Raw genomic sequence first — 27,263 nt, 5'->3', positions numbered from 1 at the left:
ATACAGAGGGCGGTGAAGATATTTCCATGTTCATACAGATAGCTGTGTAGATATATCCATGTTCATACAGATGGCGGTGCTGATATTTCCATGTTTATACAGGTAGCGTTGTAGATATTTTCATGTTTATACAGATAGCGGTGTAGAAATTTCCATGTTTATACAGATAGCGTTGTATATATTTCCATGTTTATACAGATAGCGGTGTAGATATCTCCATCTTAATACAGATGGCGGTGTAGATATTTATATGTTCATACAGATGGCGGTGCAGATATTTCCATGTTCATACGGATGGCGGTGAAGATATTTCCATGTTCATACAGATGGCGGTGTAGAAACTTCCATGTTCATACTGACAGCGGTGCTGATATTTCCATGTTTATACAGGTAGCGGTGTAGATATTTCCATGTTTATACAGATAGCGGTGTAGATATTTCCAAGTTTATACACATAGCGGTGTAGATATTTCCATGTTTATACAGACAGCAGTGTAGATATTTCCATGTTTATGCAGATAGTTATTTAGATATCTCCATCTTAATACAGATGGCGGTGTAGATATTGAAATGTTCATACAGATGGCTGTGTAGACATATCCATGTTCATACAGATGGCGGTGAAGATATTTCCATGTTCATACAGATGGCGGTGTAGATATTTCCATGTTCATACAGATAGCGGGGCTGATATTTCCATGTTTATACATGTAGCGGTGTAGATATTTCCATGTTTATACAGATAGCGGTGAAGATGTATGCATGTTTACACAGATAGCGGTGTAGATATTTCCATGTTTATCCACATGGCTGTGTAGATATATCCATGTTCATACAGATGGCGGTGAAGATATTTCCATGTTCATACAGATAGCGGTGCAAATATTTCCATGTTCATACAGATAGCGGTGTAGATATTTCCATGTTCATACAGATAGCGGTGTAGATATTTCCATGTTCATCCTGATGGCTGTGTAGATATTTCCATGTTCATACAGATAGCGGTGTAGATATATCCATTTTCATACAGATACCGGTGTAGATATTTCCATGTTCATCCAGATGGCTGTGTAGATATATCCATGTTCATACAGATGTCGGTGAAGATATTTCCATGTTCATACAGATGGCGTTGTAGAAATTTCCATGTTCATACAGATAGCCGTGTAGATATTGCCATGTTCATACCGATAGCGGTGCTGATACTTCCATGTTTATACTGTTAGCGGTGTACATATTTCCGTGTTTATACAGGTAGCGGTGTAGATATTTCCATGTTCATACAGATAGCGGTGTAGATATTTCCATGTTCAAACAGATAGCGGTGTAGATATTTCCATGTTCATACAGATAGCGGTGTACATATTTCCATGTTCAAACAGATAGCAGTGTAGATATTTCCATGTTCATACAGATAGCGGTGTAGATATTTCCATGTTTATGCAGATAGCGGTGAAGATGTATGCATGTTTACACAGATAGCGGTGTAGATATTTCCATGGTCATCCAGACGGCTGTGTAGACATATCCTTGTTCATACAGATGGCGGTGAAGATATTTCCATGCTTATACAGAATCTGTGTAGATATATCCATGTTGATACAGATGGCGGTGTAGATATTTCCATGTTCATACAGATAGCGGTGCTCATATTTCCATGTTTATAGAGGTAGCAGTGTCGATATTTCCATGTTTATACCGATAGTGGTGTAGATATTTCCATGTTTATACACATAGCGGTGTAGATATTTCCATGTTTATACAGATAGCGGTGTAGATATCTCCATCTTAATACAGATGGCGGTGTAGATATTTATATGTTCATTCAGATGGCGATGCAGATATTTCCAAGTTCATACAGATGGCGGTGAAGATATTTCCATGTTCATACAGATGGCGGTGTAGATACTTCCATGTTCATACTGATAGCGGTGCTGATATTTCCATGTTTATACAGGTAGCGGTGTAGATATTTCCATGTTTATACAGATAGCGGTGTAGATATTTCCATGTTTATACACATAGCGGTGTAGATATTTCCATGTTTATAGACATAGCGGTGTAGATATCTCCATCTTAATACAGATGGCGGTGTAGATATTTACATGTTCATTCAGATGGCGGTGCAGATATTTCCATGTTCTTACAGATGGCGGTGTAGATATTTCCATGTTCATACAGATAGCGGTGTTGTTATTTCCATGCGTAAAGAGATAACTGTGTAGATATTTCCATGTATATGCAGATAGCTGTGTAGATATTTCCATTTTCATGCAGATAGCGGTGTAGATATTTCCATGTTCAAACAGATAGCGGTGTAGGTATTTCCATGTTCATACAGATAGCGGTGTAGATATTTCCATGTTCATACAGATGGCGGTGTAGATATTTCCATGTTCATACAGATGGCTGTGTAGATATATCCATGTTCATAGAGATGGCGGTGAAGATATTTAAATGTTCATACAGATATCTGCGTAGATATTTCCATGTTCATACGGATAGAACTGTAGATATTTCTATGTTCATACAGATAGCAGTGTAGATATTTCCGTGTTTATACAGGTAGCGGTGTTGGTATTTCCATGTTTATACAGATAGCGGTGTAGATATTTCCATGTTTACACAAGTAGCGGTGTAGATATTTCCATGTTTATACAGATATCGGTGTAGATATCTTCATCTTAATACAGATGGCGGGGTAGATATTTATATGTTCATTCAGATGGCGGTGCAGATATTTCCATGTTCATACAGATGGTGGTGTAGATATTTCCATGTTTATAGAGATAGCAGTGTAGATATTTCCATGTGTAAAGAGATAGCTTTGTAGATATTTCCATGTATGTGCAGATAGCTGTGTAGATATTTCCATTTTCATGCAGATAGCGGTGTGGATATTTCCATTTTCAAACAGATAGCGTTGTAGATATTTCCATGTTCATACAGATAGCGGTGTAGTTATTTCCATGTTTACACAGATAGCGGTGAAGATGTATGCATGTTTACACAGATAGCGGTGTAGATATTTCCATGTTCATACAGAAAACGGTGTAGATATTTCCATGTTTATACAGATAGCGGTGAAGATGTATGCATCTTTACACAGATAGCGGTGTAGATAATTCCATGTTCATCCAGATGGCTGTGTAGATATTTCCACGTTCATCCAGATGGCTGTGTAGATATATGCATGTTCATACAGATGGCGGTGAAGATATTTCCATATTCATACAGATGGCGGTTTAGATATTTCCATGTTCATACCGATAGCGGTGCTGATATTTCCATGTTCATACAGGTAACTGTGTAGATATTACCATGTTTATAGAGATAGCGGTGTAGTTATTTCCATGTGTAAAGAGATAGCTGTATAGATATTTCCATGTATATGCAGATAGCTGTGTAGATATTTCCATTTTCATGCAGATAGCGGTGTAGATATTTCCATGTTCAAACAGATAGCGGTGTAGATATTTCCATGTTCATACAGTTAGCGGTGCAGATATTTCCATGTTCATAAAGATGGCTGTGTAGGTATATCCATGTTCATAGAGATGGCGGTGAAGATATTTAAATGTTCATACAGATATCTGCGTAGATATTTCCATGTTCATACGGATAGCGCTGTAGATATTTCTATGTTCATACAGATAGCGGTGTAGATATTTCCGTGTTTATACAGGTAGCGGTGTTGGTATTTCCATGTTTATACAGATAGCAGTGTAGATATTTCCATGTTTACACATGTAGCGGTGTAGATATTTCCATGTTTATACAGATATCGGTGTAGATATCTTCATCTTAATACAGATGGTGGGGTAGATATTTATATGTTCATTCAGATGGCGGTGCAGATATTTCCATGTTCATACAGATGGCGGTGTAGATATTTCCATGTTTATAGAGATAGCGGTGTAGATATTTCCATGTGTAAAGAGATATCTTTGTAGATATTTCCATGTATGTGCAGATAGCTGTGTAGATATTTCCATTTTCATGCAGATAGCGGTGTGGATATTTCCATTTTCAAACAGATAGCGTTGTAGATATTTCCATGTTCATACAGATAGCGGTGTAGATATTTCCATGTTTACACAGATAGCGGTGAAGGTGTATGCATGTTTACACAGATAGCGGTGTAGATATTTCCATGTTCATACAGAAAACGGTGTAGATATTTCCATGTTTATACAGATAGCGGTGAAGATGTATGCATCTTTACACAGATAGCGGTGTAGATAATTCCATGTTCATCCAGAAGGCTGTGTAGATATTTCCACGTTCATCCAGATGGCTGTGTAGATATCTGCATGTTCATACAGATGGCGGTGAAGATATTTCCATATTCATACAGATGGCGGTTTAGATATTTCCATGTTCATACCGATAGCGGTGCTGATATTTCCATGTTCATACAGGTAAGTGTGTAGATATTATCATGTTTATAGAGATAGCGGTGTAGTTATTTCCATGTGTAAAGAGATAGCTGTATAGATATTTCCTTGTATATGCAGATAGCTGTGTAGATATTTCCATTTTAATGCAGATAGTGGTGTAGATATTTCCATGTTCAAACAGATAGCGGTGTAGATATTTCCATGTTCATACAGATAGCGGTGTAGATATTTCCATGTTCATACAGATAGCGGTGTATATATTTCTATGTTCATTCAGATAGCAGTGTATGTATTTCCATGTTCATACAGATAGCGGTGTAGATATTTCCATTTTCATGCAGATAGCGGTGTAGTTATTTCCCTGTTCAAACAGTTAGCGGTGTAGATATTTCCATGTTCATACAGATAGCGGTGTAGATATTTCCATGTTCATACAGATAGCGGTGTAGATATTTCCATGTTCATCCTGATGGCTGTGTAGATATATCAATGTTCATACAGATGGCGGTGAAGATATTTCCATGTTCATACAGATAGCGGTGTAGATATTTCCATGTTCATACAGATAGCCGTGTAGATATTGCCATGCTCATACCGATAGCGGTGCTGGTACTTCCATGTTTATACAGGTAGCGGTGTACATATTTCCGTGTTTATACAGATAGCGGTGTAGATATTTCCATGTTCATACAGATGGCGGTGTAGATATTTCCATGTTTGTAGAGATAGCGGTGTAGTTATTTCCATGTGTAAAGAGATAGCTGTGTAGATATTTCCATGTATATGCAGATAGCTGTGTAGATATTTCCATTTTCATGCAGATAGCGGTGTAGATATTTCCATGTTCAAACAAAGAGTGGTATAGATATTTCCATGTTCGTACAGATAGCGGTGTAGATTTTCCATGTTTATACTGATAGCGGTGAAGAGGTATGCATGTTTACACAGATAACGGTGTAGATATTTCCATGTTCATACAGATAGCGGTGTAGATATTTCCATGTTCATCCAGATGGCTTTGTAGATATATCCATGTTCTTACAGATGGCGGTGAAGATATTTCCATGTTCATACAGATAGCGGTGTAGATATTTCCATGTTCATACAGATAGCGGTGAAGATGTATGCATGTTTACACAGATAGCGGTGTAGATATTTCCATGTTCATCCAGATGGCTGTGTAGATATATCCATGTTCATACAGATGGCGGTGAAGATATTTCCATGTTCATACAGATAGCGGTGTAGATATTTCCATGTTCATACAGATAGCGGTGTAGATATTTCCATGTTCATACAGACAGCGGTGTACGTATCTCCATGTTCATACAGATAGCGGTGTAGATATTTCCATGTTCATCCAGATGGCTGCGTAGATATTTCCATGTTCATACATATAGCGGTGCAGATATTTCCATGTTCATCCAGATAGCGGTGCAGATATTTCCATGTTCATCCAGATGGCTATGTTGATATGACCAAGTTCATACAGATGGCGGTGAAGATATTTCCATGTTCATACAGATAGCGGTGTAGATATTTCCATGTTCATACAGATAGCGGTGTAGATATTTCCATGTTCATACAGACAGCGGTGTATGTATCTCCATGTTCATACAGATAGCGGTGTAGATATTTCCATGTTTATACAGGTAGCGTTGTAGGTATTTCCATGTTCATACAGATAGCGGTGTAGATATTTCCATGTTCATACAGATAGCGGTGCAGATATTTCCATGTTCATCCAGATAGCGGTGCAGATATTTCCATGTTCTTCCAGATGGCTGTGTAGATATATCCATGTTCATACAGATGGCGGTGAAGATATTTCCATGTTCATAGAGATAGCGGTGAAGATATTTCCATGTTCATACAGATAGCGGTGTAGATATTTCCATGTTCATGCAGATAGCGGTGTATGTATTTCCAAGTTCATACAGATAGCGGTGTAGACATTTCCATGTTCACCAAGATGGCTGTGTAGATATTTCCATGTTCATCCAGATAGCGGTGTAGATATTTCCATGTTCATACAGATAGCGGTGTAGATATTTCGATGTTCATCCTGATGGCTGTGTAGATATATCCATGTTCATACAGATGGCGGTGAAGATATTTCCATGTTCATACAGATAGCAGTGTAGATATTTCCATGTTCATACAGATAGCCGTGTTGATATTGCCAAGTTCATACCAATAGCGGTGCTGATACTTCCATGTTTATACAGGTAGCGGTGTACATATTTCCGTGTTTATACAGATGGCGGTGTAGATATTTCCATGTTCATACAGATGGCGGTGTAGATATTTCCATGTTTATAGAGATACCGGTGTAGTTATTTCCATGTGTATAGAGATAGCTGTGTAGATATTTCCATGTATATGCAGATAGCTGTGTAGATATTTCCATTTTCATGCAGATAGCGGTGTAGATATTTCCATGTTTATACAGATAGCGGTGTAGATATTTCCATGTTTATACAGATAACGGTGTAGATATCTCCATCTTAATACAGATGGCGGTGTAGATATTTATATGTTCATACAGATAGCAGTGCTGATATTTCCAGGTTTATACAGGTAGCCATGTAGATAATTCCATGTTCATACAGATAGCGGTGTAGATATTTCCATGTTCATACAGATGGCGGTGAAGATATTTCCATGTTCATACAGATAGCGGTGTACATATTTCCTTGTTCATACAGATAGTGGTGTAGATATTTCCATGTTCATACAGATAGTGGGGCTGATATTTCCATGTTCATACAGATAGCGATGCTGATATTTCCATGTTTATACAGGTAGCGGTGTAGATATTTCCATGTTTATACAGATAGCGGTGTAGATATTTCCATGTTTATACAGATAGCGGTGTAGATATCTCCATCTTAATACAGATGGCGGTGCAGATATTTCCATGTTCATACAGATGGCGGTGTAGATATTACCATGTTTATAGAGATAGCGGTGTAGTTATTTCCATGTGTAAAGAGATAGCTGTATAGATATTTCCATGTATATGCAGATAGCTGTGTAGATATTTCCATGTTCATGCAGATAGCGGTGTAGATATTTCCATGTTCAAACAGATAGCGGTGTAGATATTTCCATGTTCATACAGATAGCGGTGTAGATATTTCCATGTTCATCCAGATGGCTGTGTAGCTATTTCCATGTTCATACAGATAGTGGTGTAGATATTTCCATATGCATACCGATAGCGGTGTAGATATTTCCATGTTCATACAGATTGCGGTGCTGATATTTCCATGTTTATACAGGTAGCAGTGTAGATATTATCATGTTTATACAGATAGCGTTGTAGATATTTCCATGTTCATACAGATAGTGGTGTAGATATTTCCATGTTTATACAGATAGCGGTGTAGATATCTCCATCTTAATACAGATGGCTGTGTAGATATTTATGTGTTCATACAGATGGCGGTGCAGGTATTTCCATGTTCATACAGATGGCGGTGTAGATATTTCCATATTTATAGAGATAGCGGTGTTATTATTTCCATGTGTAAAGAGATAGCTGTATAGATATTTCCATGTATATGCAGATAGCTGTGTAGATATTTCCATTTTCATGCAGATAGCGGTGTAGATATTTCCATGTTCAAACAGATAGCGGTGTAGATATTTCCATGTTCATACAGATAGCAGTGTAGATATTTCCATGTTTATAAAGATAGCGGTGAAGATGTATGCATATTTACACAGATAGCGGTGAAGATATTTCCATGTTCATACAGATAGCGGTGTAGATATTTCCATGTTCATACAGATGGCTTTGTAGACATATCCATGTTCATACAGATGGCGGTGAAGATATTTCCATGTTCATACAGATAGCGGTGTAGATATTTCCATGTTCATACAGATGGCTGTGTAGCTATTTCCATGTTCATACAGATAGTGATGTAGATATTTCCATGTTCATACAGATAGCGGTGTAGATATTTCCATGTTCCTACAGATTGCGGTGCTGATATTTCCATGTTTATACAGGTAGCGGTGTAGATATTTCCATGATTATACAGATAGCAGTGTAGATATTTCGGTGTTTATACAGATAGCGGTGTAGATATTTCCATGTTTATACAGATAGCGGTGTAGATATCTCCATCTTAATACAGATGGTGGTGTAGATATTTATATGTTCATACAGATGGCGGTGCAGATATTTCCATGTTCATACAGATTGCGGTGTAGATATTACCATGTTTATAGAGATAGCGGTGTAGTTATTTCCTTGTGTAAAGAGATAGCTTTATAGATATTTCCATGTATATGCAGATAGCTGTGTACATATTTCAATTTTCATGCAGATAGCGGTGTAGATATTTCCATGTTCAAACAGATAGCGGTGTAGATATTTCCATGTTCATCCATATAGCGGTGTAGATATTTCCATGTTCATCCAGATGGCTGTGTAGCTATTTCCATGTTCATACAGATAGTGGTGAAGATGTTTCCATATTCATACAGATAGCGGTGTAGATATTTCCATGTTCATACAGATTGCGGTGCTGATATTTTCATATTTATACAGGTAGCAGTGTAGATATTTCCATGTTCATACAGATAGCGGTGTAGGTATTTCCATGTTCATACAGATAGCGGTGTAGATATTTCCATGTTTATACAGATAGCGGTGTAGATATCTCCATCTTAATACAGATGGCGGTGTAGTTATTTATATGTTCATACAGATGGCGGTGCAGATATTTCCATGTTCATACAGATGGTGGTGTAGATATTTCCATGTTTATAGAGATAGCGGTGTACTTATTTCCATGTGTAAAGAGATAGCTGTATAGATATTTCCATGCATATGCAGATAGCTGTGTAGATATTTCCATTTTCATGCAGATAGCGTTGTAGATATTTCCATGTTCAAACAGATTGCGGTGTAGATATTTCCATGTTCATACAGATAGCAGTGTAGATATTTCCATGTTTATAAAGATAGCGGTGAAGATGTATGCATGTTTACACAGATAGCGGTGTAGATATTTCCATGTTCATGCAGATAGCGGTTTAGATATTTCCATGTTCATCCAGATGGCTTTGTAGACATATCCATGTTCATACAGATGGCGGTGAAGATATTTCCATGTTCATACAGATAGCGGTGTCGATATTTCCATGTTCATACAGATAGTGGTGTAGATATTTCCATGTTCATACAGATAGGGCGGCTGATATTTCCATGTTCATACAGATAGCGGTGTAGTTATTTCCATGTGTAAAGAGATAGCTGTGTAGATATTTCCATGTATATGCAGATAGCTGTGTAGATATCTCCATTTTCATGCAGATAGTTGTGTACATATTTCCCTGTTCAAACAGTTAGCGGTGTAGATATTTCCATGTTCATAGAGATAGCGGTGTAGATATTTCCATGTTTATACAGATAGCGGTGAAGATGTATGCATGTTTACACAGATAGCGGTGTAGATATTTCCATGTTCATCCAGATGGCTGTGTAGATATATCCATGTTCATACAGATAGCGGTGTAGATATTTCCATGTTTGTACAGATAGCGGTGCAGATATTTCCATGTTCATCCAGATGGCTGTGTAGATATATCCATGTTCATACAGATGGCGGTGAAGATATTTCCATGTTCATACAGATAGCGGTGTAGATATTTCCATGCTCATACAAATAGCGGTGTAGATATTTCCATGTTCATACAGATAGTGGTGTATGTATTTCCATGTTCATACAGATAGCGGTGTAGATATTTCCATTTTCATGCAGAGAGCGGTGTACATATTTCCCTGTTCAAACAGTTAGCGGTGTAGATATTTCCATGTTCGTAAAGATAGCGGTGTATATATTTCCATGTTTATACAGATAGCGGTGAAGATGTATGCATGTTTACACAGATAGCGGTGTAGATATTTCCATGTATATACAGCTAGCGGTGTAGATATTTCCATGTTTATACAGATAGCGGTGTAGATATCTCCTTCTTCATACAGATGGCGGTGTACATATTTATATGTTCATACAGATAGCGGTGCAGATATGTCCATGTTCATACAGATGGCGGTGTAGATATTTCCATGTTTATAGAGATAGCGGTGTAGTTATTACCATGTGTAAAGAGATAGTTGTGTAGATATTTCCATGTATATGCAGATAGCTGTGTAGATATTTCCATTTTCATGCAGATAGCGGTGTAGATATTTCCATGTTCAAACAGATAGCGGTGTAGATATTTCCATGTTCATCCAGATGGCTGTGTACATATATCCATGTTCATACAGATGGCGGTGAAGATATTTCCATGTTCATACAGATAGCGGTGTAGATATTTCCATTTTCATACAGATAGCGGTGGTGATATTTCCTTGTTCATCCAGATGGCGGTGTAGATATTTCCATGTTCATAGAGATGGCGGTGAAGATATTTCCATGTTCATACAGATATCGGTGTAGATATTTCCATGTTCATACAGATAGCGGTGTAGATATTTCCATGTTCATACAGATAGCGGTGCTGATATTTCCATGTTTATACAGGTAGCGGCGTAGGTATTTCCATGTTTATACAGATAGCGGTGTAGATATTTCCATGTTTATACAGGTAGCGGTGTAGATATTTCCATGTTTATACATATAGCAGTGTAGATATCTTCATCTTAATTCAGATGGCGGTGTAGATATTTATATGTTCATACAGATGACGGTGCAGATATTTCCATGTTCATACTGATGGCGGTGTAGATATTTCCATGTTTATAGAGATAGCGGTGTACTTATTTCCATGTGTAAAGAGATAGCTTTGTAGATATTTCCATGTATGTGCAGATAGCTGTGTAGATATTTCCATTTTCATGCAAATAGCGGTGTAGATATTTCCATTTTCAAACAGATAGCGGTGTAGATATTTCCATGTTCATACAGATAGCGGTGTAGATATTTCCATGTTTATACAGATAGCGGTGAAGATGTATGCATGTTTACACAGATAGCGGTGTAGATATTTCCATGTTCATACAGAAAACGGTGTAGATATTTCCATGTTTATACAGATAGCGGTGAAGATGTATGCATGTTTACACAGATAGCGGTGTAGATAATTCCATGTTCATCCAGATGGCTGTGTAGATATTTCCACGTTCATCCAGATGGCTGTGTAGATATATCCATGTTCATACAGAACGGGGTGAAGATATTTCCATGTTCATACAGATAGCGGTGTAGATATTTCCATGTTTTTACAGGTAGCGGTGTAGATATTTCCATATTTATACAGATAGCGGTGTAGATATTTCCATGTTTATACAGATAGCGGTGTAGATATTTCCATGTTTATACAGATAGCGGTGTGGATATTTCCATGTTTATACAGATAGCAGTGCAGATATTTCTGTGTTTATACAGATATCCGTGTAGATATTTCCATCATCATTCAGCTGGCGGTGTAGATATTGGCAAGCTGATACAGATGGCGGTGTAGATATTTCCAAGTTTATAGAGATGGCGTACAGATATTTCCATGTTCTCACCGACGGTGGTGTAAATATTTCCATGTTTATAGAGATGGCGGTGTAGATATTTCCATGTTTATACACTTATCGCTGTAGATATTTCCATGTTTATTCAGATAGCAGTGTTGATATTTCCATGTTTATACAAATAGCAGTGTTGATATTTCCATGTTTATAGAGATAGTGGTGTAGATATTTCCATGTTTATAGAGATAGTGGTGTAGATATTTCCATGATTATAGAGATTGTGGTGTAGTTATTTCCATGTTTATAGAGATAGCAGTGTAGAAATTTCCCTGTTTCACAGAAAGCAGTGTAGATATTTCCATGTTTATAGAGATAGCGGTGTAGATATTTCCATGTTTATACAGATGGCAGTGTAGATATTTCCATGTTTATAGAGATGGCGGTGTAGATATTTCCTTGTTTATACAGATAGCAGTGTAAATATTTCGATGTTTATAGAGATAGGTTTGTAGGTATTTCCATGTTCATACAGATAGCGGTGTAGATATTTCCATGTTCATACAGAAGGCGGTGTAGATATTTCCATCTTCATACAGATGGCGGTGAAGATATTTGCATGTTCATACAGATGGCGGTGTAGATATTTCCATGTTCATACAGATGTCGGTGTAGATATTTCCATGTTCACACAGATGTCTGTGTAGTTATTTCCATGTTCATACAGATAACGTTGTTGATATTTCCATGTTCATACCGAGGGCGGTGTAGATATTTCCATGTTTATAGAGATGGCGGTGTAGATATTTCCAAGTTTATACAGATGGCAGTGTAGATATTTCCATGTTCATACAGATAGCATTGTAGATATTTCCATGTTTATGGAGATATCGGTGTAGATATTTGCATGTTTATACAGATAGCGGTGTAGATATTTCCATGATTACACAGATAGCGGTGTAGATATTTCCATGTTTATATAGATAGTGGTGTAGATATTTACATGTTTATACAGATAGCGGTGAAGATATTTCCATGTTTATACAGACAGCGGTGTAGATATTTCCATGTTTATACAGAGAGCATTGTAGATATTTCCATGTTTATAGAGTTAGCGGTGTAGATATTTCCCTGTTTTACAGATAGCAGAGTAGATATTTCCATGGTTATATAGATAGCAGTGTAGACATTTCCATGTTTATACCGATAACGGTGTAGATATTTCTGTGTTTATACATATAACGGTGTAGATATTTCCATGATCATACAGATGGCGGTGTGGATATTTCCATTTTGATACAGACTGGGTGTAGATATTTTCATGTTTATACAGATGACGGTGTAGATATTTACATGTTTATAGACATGGCGGTGTAGATATTTCCACGTTTTTACACATAGCAGTGGCGATATTTCCATGTTTATGGAGATATCGGTGTAGGTATTTCCATGTTTATAGAGAGAGCATTGTAGATATTTCCATGTTTATACAGATAGCGGTGTAGATATTTCCCTGTTTTACAGATAGCAGTGTAGATATTTCCATGTTTATACAGATAGCGGTGTAGATATTTCCATGTACATACAGACAGCGGTGTAGATATTCCCATGTTTATTCAGATGGCAATGTAGATATTTACATGTGTATAGGGATGGCGGTGTAGATATTTCCTTGTATTGACAGATAGCTGTGTATATATTTCCATGTTTATTCAGATAGCGCTGAAGATATTTCCATGATTATACAGATAGTGGTGTAGATATTTCCATGTTTATACAGATAGCGGTGTAGATATTTCCATGTTTATACAGATAGCGGTGTAGATATTTCCATGTTTATGGAGATGGCATTATAGTTATTTACTTGTTTATACAGATGGTGGTGTCGATATTTCCATGTTCATACAGATAGCGGTGTAGATATTTCCATATTTATACACATGGCGGTGTAGATATTTCCATGTGCATACAGATGCCGGTTTAGATATTTCAATGTTTATAGAGATGACGGTGTAGATATTTCCATGTTTATACAGATGGCGGTGTAGATATTTCCATGTTTATACCCATAGCGGTGTAGATATTTCCATGTTTATACACATAGCGGTATAGATATTTCTATGTTTACAGAGATATTGGTGTAGATATTTCCATGTTTATAGAGATAGTCGTGTAGATATTTCCATGTTTATAGAGATAGCGGTGTCGATAATTCCCTGTTTCACAGACAGCAGTGTAGATATTGCCATGTTTATTCAGATAGCGGTGTAGATATATCCATGTTTATAGAGATAGCGGTGTAATTATTTCCATGTTTATAGAGATGGCGGTGGAGATATTTCCATGTTTATAGAGATGGCGGTGTAGATATTTCCATGTTTATACAGATGGCGGTGTAGGTATTTCCATGTTTATACAGATAGCGGTGTAGGTATTTCCATGCTTATACAGATAGCGGTGTAGATATTTCCATGTTCATACAGATAGCGTTGTAAATATTTCCATGTTTATACAGATAGCGGTGTAGATATTTCCATGTTTATAGAGATAGCGTTTTAGATATTTCCATGTTTATACATATAGCGGTATAGATATTTCCATGTTTAAGCAGATGGCGGTGTAGATATTTCCATGTTTATACAGGTGGCGGTGTAGTTATTTCCATATTCATACAGATGGCGTTGTAGATATTTCAATGTTTATAGAGATGGCGGTGTAGATATTTCCATGTTTATACAGATGGCGGTGTAGTTATTTCCATGTTTATACAGATAGCGGTGTAGGTATTTCCATGCTTCTACAGATAGCGGTGTAGATATTTCCATGTTCATACAGATAGCGTTGTAAATATTTCCATGTTTATACAGATAGCGGTGTAGATATTTCCATGTTTATAGAGATAGCGGTATAGATATTTCCATGTTGATACACATAGCGTTGTAGATATTTCCATGTTTATAGAGATAGCAGTGTAGATATTTCCAAGTTTATAGAGATGGCGGCTTGGATATTTCCATGTTTATATATGTGGCGGTGTATATATTTCCATGTTTATGCAGATGGCGGTGTAGATATTTCCATGTTTATACAGATGGCGGTGTAGATATTTCCATGTTTATACAGATGGCGGTTTAGGTACTTCCATATTTATACAGATGGCGCTGTAGATATTTTCATGTTCATACAGATAGCGGTGTAGATATTTCCATGTTTATAGAGATGGCGCTGTAGATATTTCCTTGTTTATACACATAGCAGTGTAGATATTTCCATGTTTAAAGAGATGGCGGTGTAGATATTTCCATGTTTGTACAGGTAGCGGTGAAGATATTTCCATATTTATACAGTTAGCGGTACAGATATGTGAATTCATTAAACCTCTTTTTCTTTATAAATTACCCAGTCTTGGGTATGTCTTTATCAGCAGCATGAAAATTGACTAATACACTCACTGTCCATGAATGATACTCTGTTAGCCCATTTGCATTGTTAGAAAGAAATACCTGAGGCTGGGTTATTTATAAAGAAATGCGGTTTATTTGGCTCCTTGTTGTGAAGGCTGTACATGAAGCATAGTACTGGCACCTGCTTCCAGGGAGGGCATCAGGAACCTTCCAATCATGGTGGAAGGTGAAGGGAAACCAGCATATCACATGGTGAGAGCGGAAGCAAGAGAGACAGGGAAGAGGTGTCAGTCTCTTTTAAACAACCAGATATCGCATGAACTCACAGGGTAAGAACTCATTCATTACCAAGAGGACAGCACCAAGCCATTCAGGAGGCATCTATCTCCAACATTGGGGATCACATTTTAACGTGAGATTTGAAGGGGACAAACATCCAAACTATGTCAGATACCAAAGCTGACAATGCTTATTATCTTTAGCTGTTCCAGGTTCTGGGAAAAGGGAGAGAGTTAGCTTCCCTCGTCTATGCTGTGCTACTCCATATTATATTAGTAATTATTGTTCTCTAAAGGTTTTTGAAAGCAAATAAACAAATGCAAGGCAAAATATACGAAATGCAAGGCAAAACATACGAAATGCAAGGCAAATGCATTAAAAACTTTTGAGTGTTAATATATAGATTTTATTTTATCTTTTTAATTTCTTTTGCTTAACCAAATAGATTATGTAGTTTTGATTAACTGGCCATGAAATAGCTCTGCCTACATAGAATTTCCCATGAATAATTGGTTGTGGAGACTTTTATGTGTAACCCAAATCCTCCCTCAAAACTGAAGTTTGCCCAGCTATTGGGAGTGTTGGCAAATCATGCCTCTCAGCTGATTCTCTCTAGAATTTATTCTCAGGAGATCTAATTAATAACTTGTCAAGCTGATGTCCATCCTTGGGGACAACTCTTATCTGAAGAATGGCCAGTGAAAGGTATTAAAACTCCATACTCCTGCCTCAATTTAGGGCAACTCTGAAGGGTCACCCCAGCTTCTCAGCTCCCCCTTGAGATTAGCTGAGGTATTTGTTGTGACTGCCTCACATCTCAACTCCCTTTGTCCAATTCAGCTTTTTAGCCACAGTTGTTGGCTCCTAGGATTTTACCCAGTTAAATGTTCTCTACACAAATCTCTATCTCAAATCTGCTTTACAGGGAATGTGGCCTCAGACAGGTTTTCATTAGGTTCTGGACGTAACTCTCATTAGTCATTGATATGATTCGGCTGTGTCTCCATCCGAATCTCACCTTGATTGTAATTATCCCCGCATGTCAAGGATGGAGTCAGGTGGAGATCATTGAATCATAGGGGCGGGTTCCCCCTACTGTTCTCCTGGTAGCGAATAAGTCTCACGAGATCTGATGCTTTTAAAATGGGAGCTTCCCTACACAAGCTTTCTTCTCTGCTACCATTTAAGATGTGCCTTTGCTTCTTTTTTGCCTTCTGCCGTGACTGTGAGGCCTCCCCAGCCATGTGGAATTGTGAGTTCCTTAAACCTCTTTCCTTTCTAAATTACCCGGTCTTGGGTATGACTTTATTAGCAGCATGAGAACAAACTAGTGCAGTCTGTTCTATAAGCCCAAGTCGGATCACAGAGTCCCGCTTTCTGTTTTTTTTTCTAGCCCATATTTCTACTAAAACTTGACTCATATAGACTTAAAACAAAATAATTAAGCATGGCTAGTAATTATTTAATATTTTATACGTGTCAGGTACTGTATTTTGTAACTTATCTTTTAATAATCTTTCCAAATCTCTAAAAGGAGAATTCTGCTCTTTTATAGAGAAAACAAGGATGGCTCAATCTTTTGATTTTTATTACAAGCTTTATTTTGTATAACATATAATAAACTAAAAATATTGAAAGTTTAGAAACCATCAGCACACAATCGAGGTGATGGAAATATACTTCACCTCCAGTTTCCTGATGCCTCTTTATAATACATTTCTCTGGCCCCTCATTCCTGGCCCTTAAAAACCACCAAACTGCTTTCTGTCACTGGACAGTAATTTATACAGTCAAAAAATGTATATAAATACAATTTTACACTATGCACTTTTTTGTCTGACATTTTATGTTTTTTTCTCTGCATGTTTTACCTCTAGAGTCTGCCTTGTTTCACTTAGTATAGTTATTTTGAGATTCATTCATGTTATAGTATGTATCCATAATTAATTCGGATAAAGCAATTTAATTCATTAATGTATTGATTGATATTTAGACTGTTTCTGGTTTGGGCTATTATGAATACATGTGCTATGAACATTTGTGTTGATATCATTATATGAACACCTACTTTTATCTCTCTTGGGTAAATACCCAGGAGTGCAATGGCTGAGTCTTACGGCAGAAGTATGTTTAACTTTTTAAGGGACTCTTAAACTGTTTTTCAAAGGTTACACTTTTTTGTATTCCCATCAGCAGTGTATGAGAGTTTCAGCTTCTCCACATCCAAGCCAGTGCTTGGCTATTATCAGTCATGCTAATCTTAGCTATTTAAAAATAGATAGTGGCGTCTCATTTTGGTTTTAATTTGCATTGCCCTAAGCATTAATTATGTTGAGCATATGTGCTTATTTACCAAACAAATGTCTACTTTGAAATGTCTGTTCCAGTCTTTCACCCAAGTTTTAAATGGGGTTGTTTGTTTTTCATTATTAAATTTTGAGCTTTTAAAATATATTTTTGATGCAAGCCTTTCATCAGATATATGAATTGCAAATATTTTCTCCCAGCCTGCAGCTTGTCTTTTCAGTCTCTTAATAGATTCTTCTGAAGAGCAGATTCTTTTTTTAAATTTGATGAGTTCTTCTTATCAATATATTATTATATAAATCATGCTGTGGGGTCATATCAAAGAAAGCTTTGCCTGACTCAAAGTCCCAAATGTTTTCACATCTTCCCTCTCCTCTCCTTTGGGAACTGAGATTACACGTAAATTCAGTTACTTGAAATTTACTGTCTACTATTGCTCTGTTCATGTTTTTTAAAAGTTTATTTTCTCTCTATATTTTATTTTGAGAGGTGTCTATCTTTTCTTCTTTAATGACTAACGTGCTATCAGCCTACCATGTAGCTGGGACTACAGCCGCATGCTACTATGCCCCGCTAATTTTTGTATTTTTAGTAGAGATGGGATTTCACCATATTGGTCAGGCTGGTCCTGAACTCCTGACTTCGTGATCCACCTGCCTCGGCCTCACAAAATGCTGAGATTACAGGCGTGAGCCACTGCGCCCAGCCTCCTTTAGTGTATCTTGCATGTCTCTATTTTAGAACATATAGAATACTGTTTCAATAAGCATTTGAATGTTCTTAACTGATAACTCTGGCACCTTGATTTACTCTGGATCAGTTCTGACTCAGTGATTTTTCTCCTTATTATGAGCCACGTTCTTCTGTCTTTTGTTGTTACTGTTGTGTCTCTGCTAAACTGTGTCTGGATGTCAGATATGGTGACTTTTATCTTATTGAGTGCTGGAAGTATATATAAATATTCTTGATCTTTGTATTGGTATGTATTTAAGTTTAGTTGGAAAGAGTTTGACTCTTTTTGGTCTTGCTTTAAAAATTCATTAGGTGGGATCAGACCAGTTCTCATTTTAGAGCTAATCACTCCCAACTAGTGAGGCAAGATCCTTCTGGGTATCCCTGGGAATCTTGAGGTGTTCCTGGTTTGGCTGATAAAATAAGCACTATTACTGGACCTTGGTGAGCATGTGTACTGTTACTTTTCATCTTATCTGGGTGTTGTTTCCCCAACCGTAGGTACTTTTCTCTAGGCCTGTCCTAACAATTACTTAGCTATGTACTTTAGGGGGACCCTTTGCAGAGCTCTGGAGTTCTCTTTCTGTGCAGCCCCTTCTTCTCGGAAACCTTGTCCTGAGAGCTCATGTCAACATGGTTTCTGTGGACTCTCAGCTCTGTCCCCTCAGCTCAGGGAGAACGATGGGCTCCTCTTGGGCTTTTCTCCTGGAGTAGTGGGCTGGAAAACTTTCTCCAGGCATAAATTAGGGCAGTTGATAGGCTCACCTTGTTTGAGACTGACTTTACAGGGTCTTGCAAACTTTTGTGGCATACATTTTGGCCATTTTTTTGGTTGTTTCAGGAGGGAGAGAAAGTCTAGTTCTTGTTACTCCATCATGGTCATTGCAGAAGTCAACCTAACTGATATTTATCAATACAGTCTGTTGCTACACATTGAACTTGCTTAAGATAATTTTTAGATGGCACAGAACTTTCTGTCCATTGAATGAGACTCTCTGCTTATTTTGCAAGTGCTCATTTGTATGGAGACATTTGTATGGAGAAACTTCAAAAAGTTTGTGGAAAAATGAAGTTAAAAGATAAACATTGAAAATGTGATCTTCGGTTTTCATCCCTAAAGAACTGATGGTCCTGGGAACTTAACAATGTCAATGCAGTCTCTTATACATTATTAACTTAAGAAAAATGGGTGCCCTTTCCACATTTGTTGAGATTGGGAAACAAAAAGAAGTCAGAAGGAGCCAAGTCAGAGCTGTAAGGTGGATGCCTGACAATTTCCCATTGAGACTCTCACAAAATTGCCTTTGCTTGATGACAGGAATGAGCAGAAACATTGTGGTGTTAGAGGACTGTCTGCTAAAGCTTTCCCAGGTATTTTGCCCTAAAACTTTGGCTAACTTATTCAAAACACTCTCATGATATGCAGATATTATTGTTCTTTGACCTTCCACAAAGTCAACAAGCAAAATGCCTGGAATGTCCCCAAAAAACTGTTGCCGTGACCTTTGCTCTTGAGTGATCCCCTTTAGCTTTGACTGGACCACTTCCACCTTTGGTAGCCATTGCTTTGATTGTGTTTTGCCCTCAGGATCATACTGGGAAAGCCATGTTTTATCTTCTGTTACAATTCTTCAAAGAAATCCTTCAGGATCTTGACCCTAGTTCTTTAAAATTTCCATTGAGAGCTCTCCTCTTGTCTGCAGCTGATCTGAGCACAACACTTTTGGCACCCATGCAGTGGAAAGTTGGTTCAACTTTAATTTTTTAGTCAGAACTGTGTAAGCTGAACCAATTAAGATGTCTACGATGTTGGCTATTGTTTGTGCTGTTGATTATCAGTCCTCTTCAATTAGGGCACAAACAAGATTAATTTTTTTCCTTGCAAATTGATATGGATGATCTGTCCCTGTGGACTTCATCTTCCACATCATCTCGTTTCTTCTTTAAAAAAGCTGTCCGCTTGTGAACTACTGATTTCTTTGGTGCATTGTCCCCTCAAGCTTCTTGTAAAGCATCAGTGATTTCACCATTCTTTCACTCAAGCTTCATCATAATCTAATGTTTGTTCTTGCTTCAATTTTAGCAGAATTTACATTGCTCTGCTAGGGGCTCTTTTCAAACTAATGTCTACTCCTTCTTACTGTCTCAAACTAGATCCTGTTCAAACATGCTATAATAAATTAGTATGAGTTTATTTTGCTGCCAAAATTGAAACCTTTGCATAGTTTTTTTCATAATATACATTTTCCATGAACTTTTTAAGGCCTCTCATGTATCCACAGGTAGAGTGCCTTACCTATTCTGACTTCAGTCAATTATTCAAGACCTTTCCTTGTCAGTGATACATTAGAAAGGTAGAGTATTGAAAAATAAGAGTAGCTTCTGCTGATTAAGAAATACTATATCTTTTTCTACTTCTTTCTTTTTTTTTTTCTTTTTTTTTTTTTTTTTTGAGACAGCATCTTTCTCTGTCACCCAGGCTGGAGTGCAGTGGTGTGATCTCAGCTCACTGCAACCTCTGCCTCCCAGGGTCAAGTGATTCTCCTGCCTCAGCCTCCCGAGTAGCTGGGACTATAGGTGCCTGCCACCACACCCAGCTAATTTTTGTATTTTTAGTGGAGACAAGGTTTTACCATATTGGCCAGGCTGGTCTTGAACTCCTGACCTTGTGATCTGCCTGATTCGGCCTCCCAAAGCGCTGGGATTACAGTCATGAGCCACCGTACCTAGCTTTCTACTTCTTTCTTATTATTTTCCTCCTCTCTCATTCCTATATTCTCTCCTTTCTCCTACTTTCCTCCCCACTCCCTGTTTCCTTCCTTTCATCTTTCCTATTTTCAAGACTTAATATTTCTTGAACCTCCGATGTTATCATAGTATGTTATTTGTTTAATTTTCACATAACAATAATAGTTTAAATACAAATAATATTTATTTTCATCCCCATGTTATCAGTATAACAGTAAAGATGTGGAGAGGCCAGCTGGGCATGGTGGCTCAAGCCTGTAATCCCAGCACATTGGGAGGCCGAGGTGGGTGGATCACGAGGTCAGGAGATCGAGACCATCCTGGCTAACATGGTGAAACCCCATCTCTACTAAAAAATAGAAAAAATTAGCTGGGCGTGGTGGCACGTGCCTGTAGTCCCAGCTACTCGGGAGGCTGAGGCAGGAGAATAGCGTGAACCCGGGAGGCAGAACTTGCAGTGAGCCAAGATCACGCCACTGCACTCCAGCCTGGGTGACAGAGCGAGACTCTGTCTCAAAAAATAAATAAATAAATAAATGAAAATAAAATTAAAAAAATGATGTGGAGAGGCCAAACCAATGGCTCTTATATCCACGTTCTTTCTTCTAAATGATTTCACCTTAGTTTTGGTCTGCATCTCTAACCATAGCTAGTTGCAGCAGGACTTCTATCTGGCCTTGCTGCTCTCATTTTTGGACCTCCTCACTGAAATCAAATTGATCTTTCTAAAATGCAAACCTGGTCTTAGTATTTTATTACTTAAAACCCATTGGTGGCTTTCCATGATTTATGGAATAAAGTCAAAATTCCTGTTTTTGCCCATGTTTCTGTGTGCCTCTCATCCCTACATTTACTGATTCCTGTGTGCCATAAATTGCCAGTTGTCCAGAGTTCATTCTCTTTTTGTACTTGGGAGGACTTCTGCATCCTGCAACTTTTCCCCTGAAACGTGCTTGGAAAATACCTACTCATTTTTTTCAGATTCAGGTTAGCTTTTTACTTCAGTTTCTTTTCCTGAAGCTTATACTGACTGCTCCATATGGCTTTGGGGATTAGCTACTCATTCCTTTGTGCCCTTTGTAGATACACATTTATCATGGAGTCTTTTTTTTTTTTTTTTTTTGAGACAGAGTCTCACTCTGTCACCAGGCTGGAGTGCAGTGGTGTGATCTCAGCTCACTGCAACCTTTACCTTCCAGGTTCAACTGATTCTCTTGCCTCAGCCTCCCAAGTAACTACAGGCGTGCACCACCGTGCCCAGCTAATTTTTGTATTTTTAGTAGAGACGGGGTTTCACTATGTTGGCCAGGATGGTCTCGATCTCTTGACCTCGTGATCTGCCCACGTTGGCCTCCCAAAGTGCTGGGATTACAGGCATGAACCACCGCTCCCAATCAGTCATGCAGTCTTTATACTTACTTGTTTACTTGCCTGTGAGCTCACTGAATGCAGGGACTATTTCCTTGTTGCTCTAGCACCTACACCAGTACCTGGTATCCAGAAGCTGTATGCTAAATGTTTGTTGAGTGGCTGTTTGACTGAATGATTGTACTCCTAATTAGTAGATAGAAAGCCATGAACTTCCCAGTTCATCATTCTTTGTGCTCAATTCTGGTTTCTTTATTGTGTTCAAAAGAGTTCCTTAGTGACATAAAACTATGGAGCTAGTATGTCAGCTCATTTAAGCAATGATTGGTTTATGTATATAAGAGACTTCAATAATTATATATTTTTATTTCAGTTTCAATAAATGATCAATTGATTAATTTTCTCTGTTTTGGCTTATTGTTCACATTTAATATCAAATAAAAGTGTTTTACTTAAAATTATTCATGCCAATTATGACAGTTAGGTGAATATTACTTTGATTTACATTCCAGTAGTAGTTTTGGTTGAACCCTGAATATGCTAAGACGTCCCTTTTCTTTTTTCTTATGAACAGGCTACTGTGTTTACATATATTATTAAAATCTTCTTTGAAAATACGAAGAATGTTACATTTCTTATATTTAGTTCTCTGTGCTTCAGAATTCCTGTGATACTTGCACTTAAGTCCTTCTGAGCAGTTGATGTTGATATTTATGTGGTTAATTTCATGAAACGTGGTGGTTTTCATTTCTATCATTAATTTATACAGGAGATAGACTGTTTTCCAGGTGTAAGCTCAGTCATATAATTAGAAAATTTATAAGCAGAAAGGAGTTATTTGGTCTAACCCATTTATTCTACAGATAGAGAAATTAGAGTCCAGAAACTCTGTCTTCTTTAAAGTCTTACAGGTATTTAAGAAAAAAGAATAGACTTGAGGTTTCTGTGCTCTGAACCCAGTGATCTTAACACTGTAACGATCTTCATCCATATTATTCACAGAAGTAAATATAATCACATATTAAATAAGAAACAAAAATACTAAGGAGATATTATACTGAAAAATGAAATAATATTATCTTAATTATTTTGATCAGATTCAATCTATAGCAGCTTGAAGGCTAATAATTCCAATGATTCTCTGAATAAACCATTTTTCTAATAAGATTACAGGTTTTAGTAATCTAATTATTTTGACTGATGCAAATGTTACCCCGCCAGTCTGAAAAATGTGTTTATTTATATGTCATAAAGAATAATTTATTCCAAAAAGGCTAATTTTCAAAATATATGTATCTTCTGAAACTGTATCTATTTTTTCCCCACGTTTTCTAAATATATTTTAGAGGGCATTTGTAGATTTTCATGGTGCTGAAAAATTAAGGTATAATGGTCTCATGAAGGAGAATAATGTCATTTAGACATTGTAATTTTGGAGGATCACAATACTTTTTGGAATGTGGTTGTTGCAGCACTGGTCACTTATACTAATTATATAATAACATACTATACTAATGCAATAATATACCATATGAAATTATTCAGTGGTAAATTTGTCTTAAATCCTCTAGAATACTGCAAAGAAATAGTCTATATAAGAAAGAGTACCATAGCAGATGTGAACACAATATTTCCTATTTTTTTCTTCTTTTTTATTTTTTTGAAGACAAGTTCTCACTCTGTTGCCCAGACTGGAGTTCAGTGCCATGTTCATAGTTCACTGCAACCTCAAACTCCCAAGCTCAAGTGATCCTCTTGATTCAGCCTCTGAAGTAGCTGTGCCTATAGGTGTGCACCACCACACCGGCTAAGTTTTAAAATTTTTTATAGATATGTTGCCCAAGCTGATCTCAAATTCTTGAGCTCAAGAGATCTTCTCACCTTGGCCTCCCAGAGTGTTGGGATTACAGGCATGAGCCACCATACTCAGCCAATATTTCTTTTGTAAAAGACATTTTCTAACATACTTCTCATTTTAACTAACATAATATTCAAAGTGTAGATCTGAGAAAGAGATAGTGCCTGCAGATCTGGGATCCTACATGCTAATATTATGGGATGCATTCAGAGTTGATCAGCAGATATTCCATTTATTCTAGAACACCACCAGCAGAAGAATGTAATTACGTCTATCACTAAAACTTTGTGTCAATACAGACTACTGTATTTGTTATCATAGATGGTCCTTGGATGGCAGCCTTAAGCAATTTTAAACCTAGACAGGTGATGTACTTTTTCTTCTTGGATAATTTTCATGGTTTTATCTAATTTGGTTGTAACTAATGTGTTTAATATGGCTTGCTTGTTTTTTAAAAAGTTGTTCAGTATCCTTAGAACTCAGTGCTGATTTCTTTTTCTAGCAGGCCTTTTATATAGGACATCTCACTTTCTCCTGGCTCTCTACTACTAGCATGAGGTCTCTGAAAAATCAAGACAGCAAAATAATTTGTTATAGAACAGCCTATGTAGAGGGACAGGGGAGGAGTCATATTCCAAGAGGGAAAGACCTTTGAGCCAGGCTCAATTTGTAGAGGCTGTTGAATGAAAATGAGAGAGAGAGAATGCACACTTTATTGCACTATTAAAGCAAAATTCTGACAATAACTTCTAAAAATGATTCAACTCTTATACACTGAGAATATGACAGACCTTCCAAAAGTATAATTTCTTATATGAACGTCCAGGTATATAAGGAAAAATAACTATTTCATACCAATATCTCCAGCCGCCTTTATTGTTGGTTCACCACATAGGTTTTTATCAGAATCGCAGAACATTAATTTTTTAAAGTAGCTACCATTACAACTAGCTTGAGAAGAACTTTCTTTTTAATAATTCGACCCAGATGCATTCTAGATACTCCAGTGTTACGAATCGATGGCTTCATGAGGAGCCGCTGTTGACTCATGCTATCTCTGGACACACTGACAGGAAACGTTTTCTTACACCTGTTTTCCTCCTGCTTTTCCTTGGTAGGACTTAGTGCCTTGGCATAGTTCAGTATCAATGGCAGTCATAGAGAAGTGTTACAGAAACCCAGCTTATTCCAACTTGTGAATTATTTGGCACCCAGGAACCAGGTCTTACAATCTTCAACCCACTTTTTCCTAACATGGCCCCTTTTCTGAAATGTTTATTTATATATGATGTAGGCCTGGGGAAAGGACATGGACTTTCAAAGAAAATATTCTCCAATAGATCTCTCAACTCCAGAGAACCTTCTGACTAAATCTGAAAGAATTCCACTGTGCTCTGATAACATCCTTTAATAATGAAGGAAAAGATATTTTTCCCCCAGGAGGATTTTGTAGTGAAAGAGATGGCATAATTTTCTTAAAAAATGTTGTTTATAATCTCATTTGTTTTTTCATTTGTGGGGTGTGTCTTAAATCCTAAATGGTACATCCTTTTTAAAATACTTCTAGTAATAAAATGTTTCTGAAGTTATGTTGTAAGTATCATTGGACTATGTTTAATAATGTTAAGTTGATCCCACTTCCCCTGAAATTATATACATAAATGCTGAAAGTATAAATTTACATATACAACTTCATGGAACATTTTTCTTCCAAGTGTGCATTTGCTAGAATTTGCATTGAAAGGTTTTGGAAGGAGCCTGTTGGTATGAATCCTGTGTGAGCAACACTCAGATTTGTTGCATACTGAACAGCATGCTAAATCTCACTTCACAATCTTAGATTTCTCATCTACCATCTTGAGCTGAATTTAAAATGTAACTGCAGTTTATTATGTCACCTGTTCGTCAAACACTGATGCAAAGCTTAGTTTTCAGTGTGAAGAACCCATGACTAGAGAAGGGAAGAAGAAAGGGTCAAGCAGACCTCATTAAAGAGTGTATGGGCAAGAAAACACATCAGATGTCTTGATAGGTTTTTTAAAGTCCTGTTAGACTTGTCATGATTTCCAAAACACTAAATGCCATCTAGTATTTTGGACCCTCCAAAATTACAGTAGAATATTATTATGGGTCATCTTAATTGGAAATATACAGGGAAATCCTGATGATTAATGTAGACTAGTGATAGCTCTCACACATTTATATAACCTATGTTGAAAAGAAAGAAGAAAGTCAGGAAGGAAAGAAGGAAAAAGAGCGGAGAGAGAGGAACAAGAAAACACGTGGATTTGTGGAAATGAAAATTTTTAAATTACTAATTTGCAAGAATGGGTAAGAAAAATACCGAGTATGAACATAAATGCTTTCAATTCCGTTTGTCTCTTAATCCTTCTCAGTCCGTGGCCAGTTTTGAAACTTGGTGTAACTTCCTTCCTTTATTCCTCCCTCCCTTGCTCCCTCCATCCCTTCTTGCCAGCCTCCTTCCCTTCCTCTCTCCTTGAGTTTCCTTCTTCTTTCTTGTTCCCTCCCTCCCTCCCTCTCTCTTTTTTCCCCTTAGTTTCCCCAGAAGCACATATACCAGCCATTTGAATGCTTTCTGCTCATAGATACTGCCAAGCCCCCTCACCCAGACTGCTGACTAGATTTGGTAGAATGGAGTGAGAAACATAGACTTTGTGTCTGTG

This window comes from Gorilla gorilla, chromosome 9, assembly GCF_029281585.2.
Source record: "Gorilla gorilla gorilla isolate KB3781 chromosome 9, NHGRI_mGorGor1-v2.1_pri, whole genome shotgun sequence".
NCBI lineage: Eukaryota > Metazoa > Chordata > Mammalia > Primates > Hominidae > Gorilla > Gorilla gorilla.
This window is presented reverse-complemented; position numbering follows the sequence as displayed.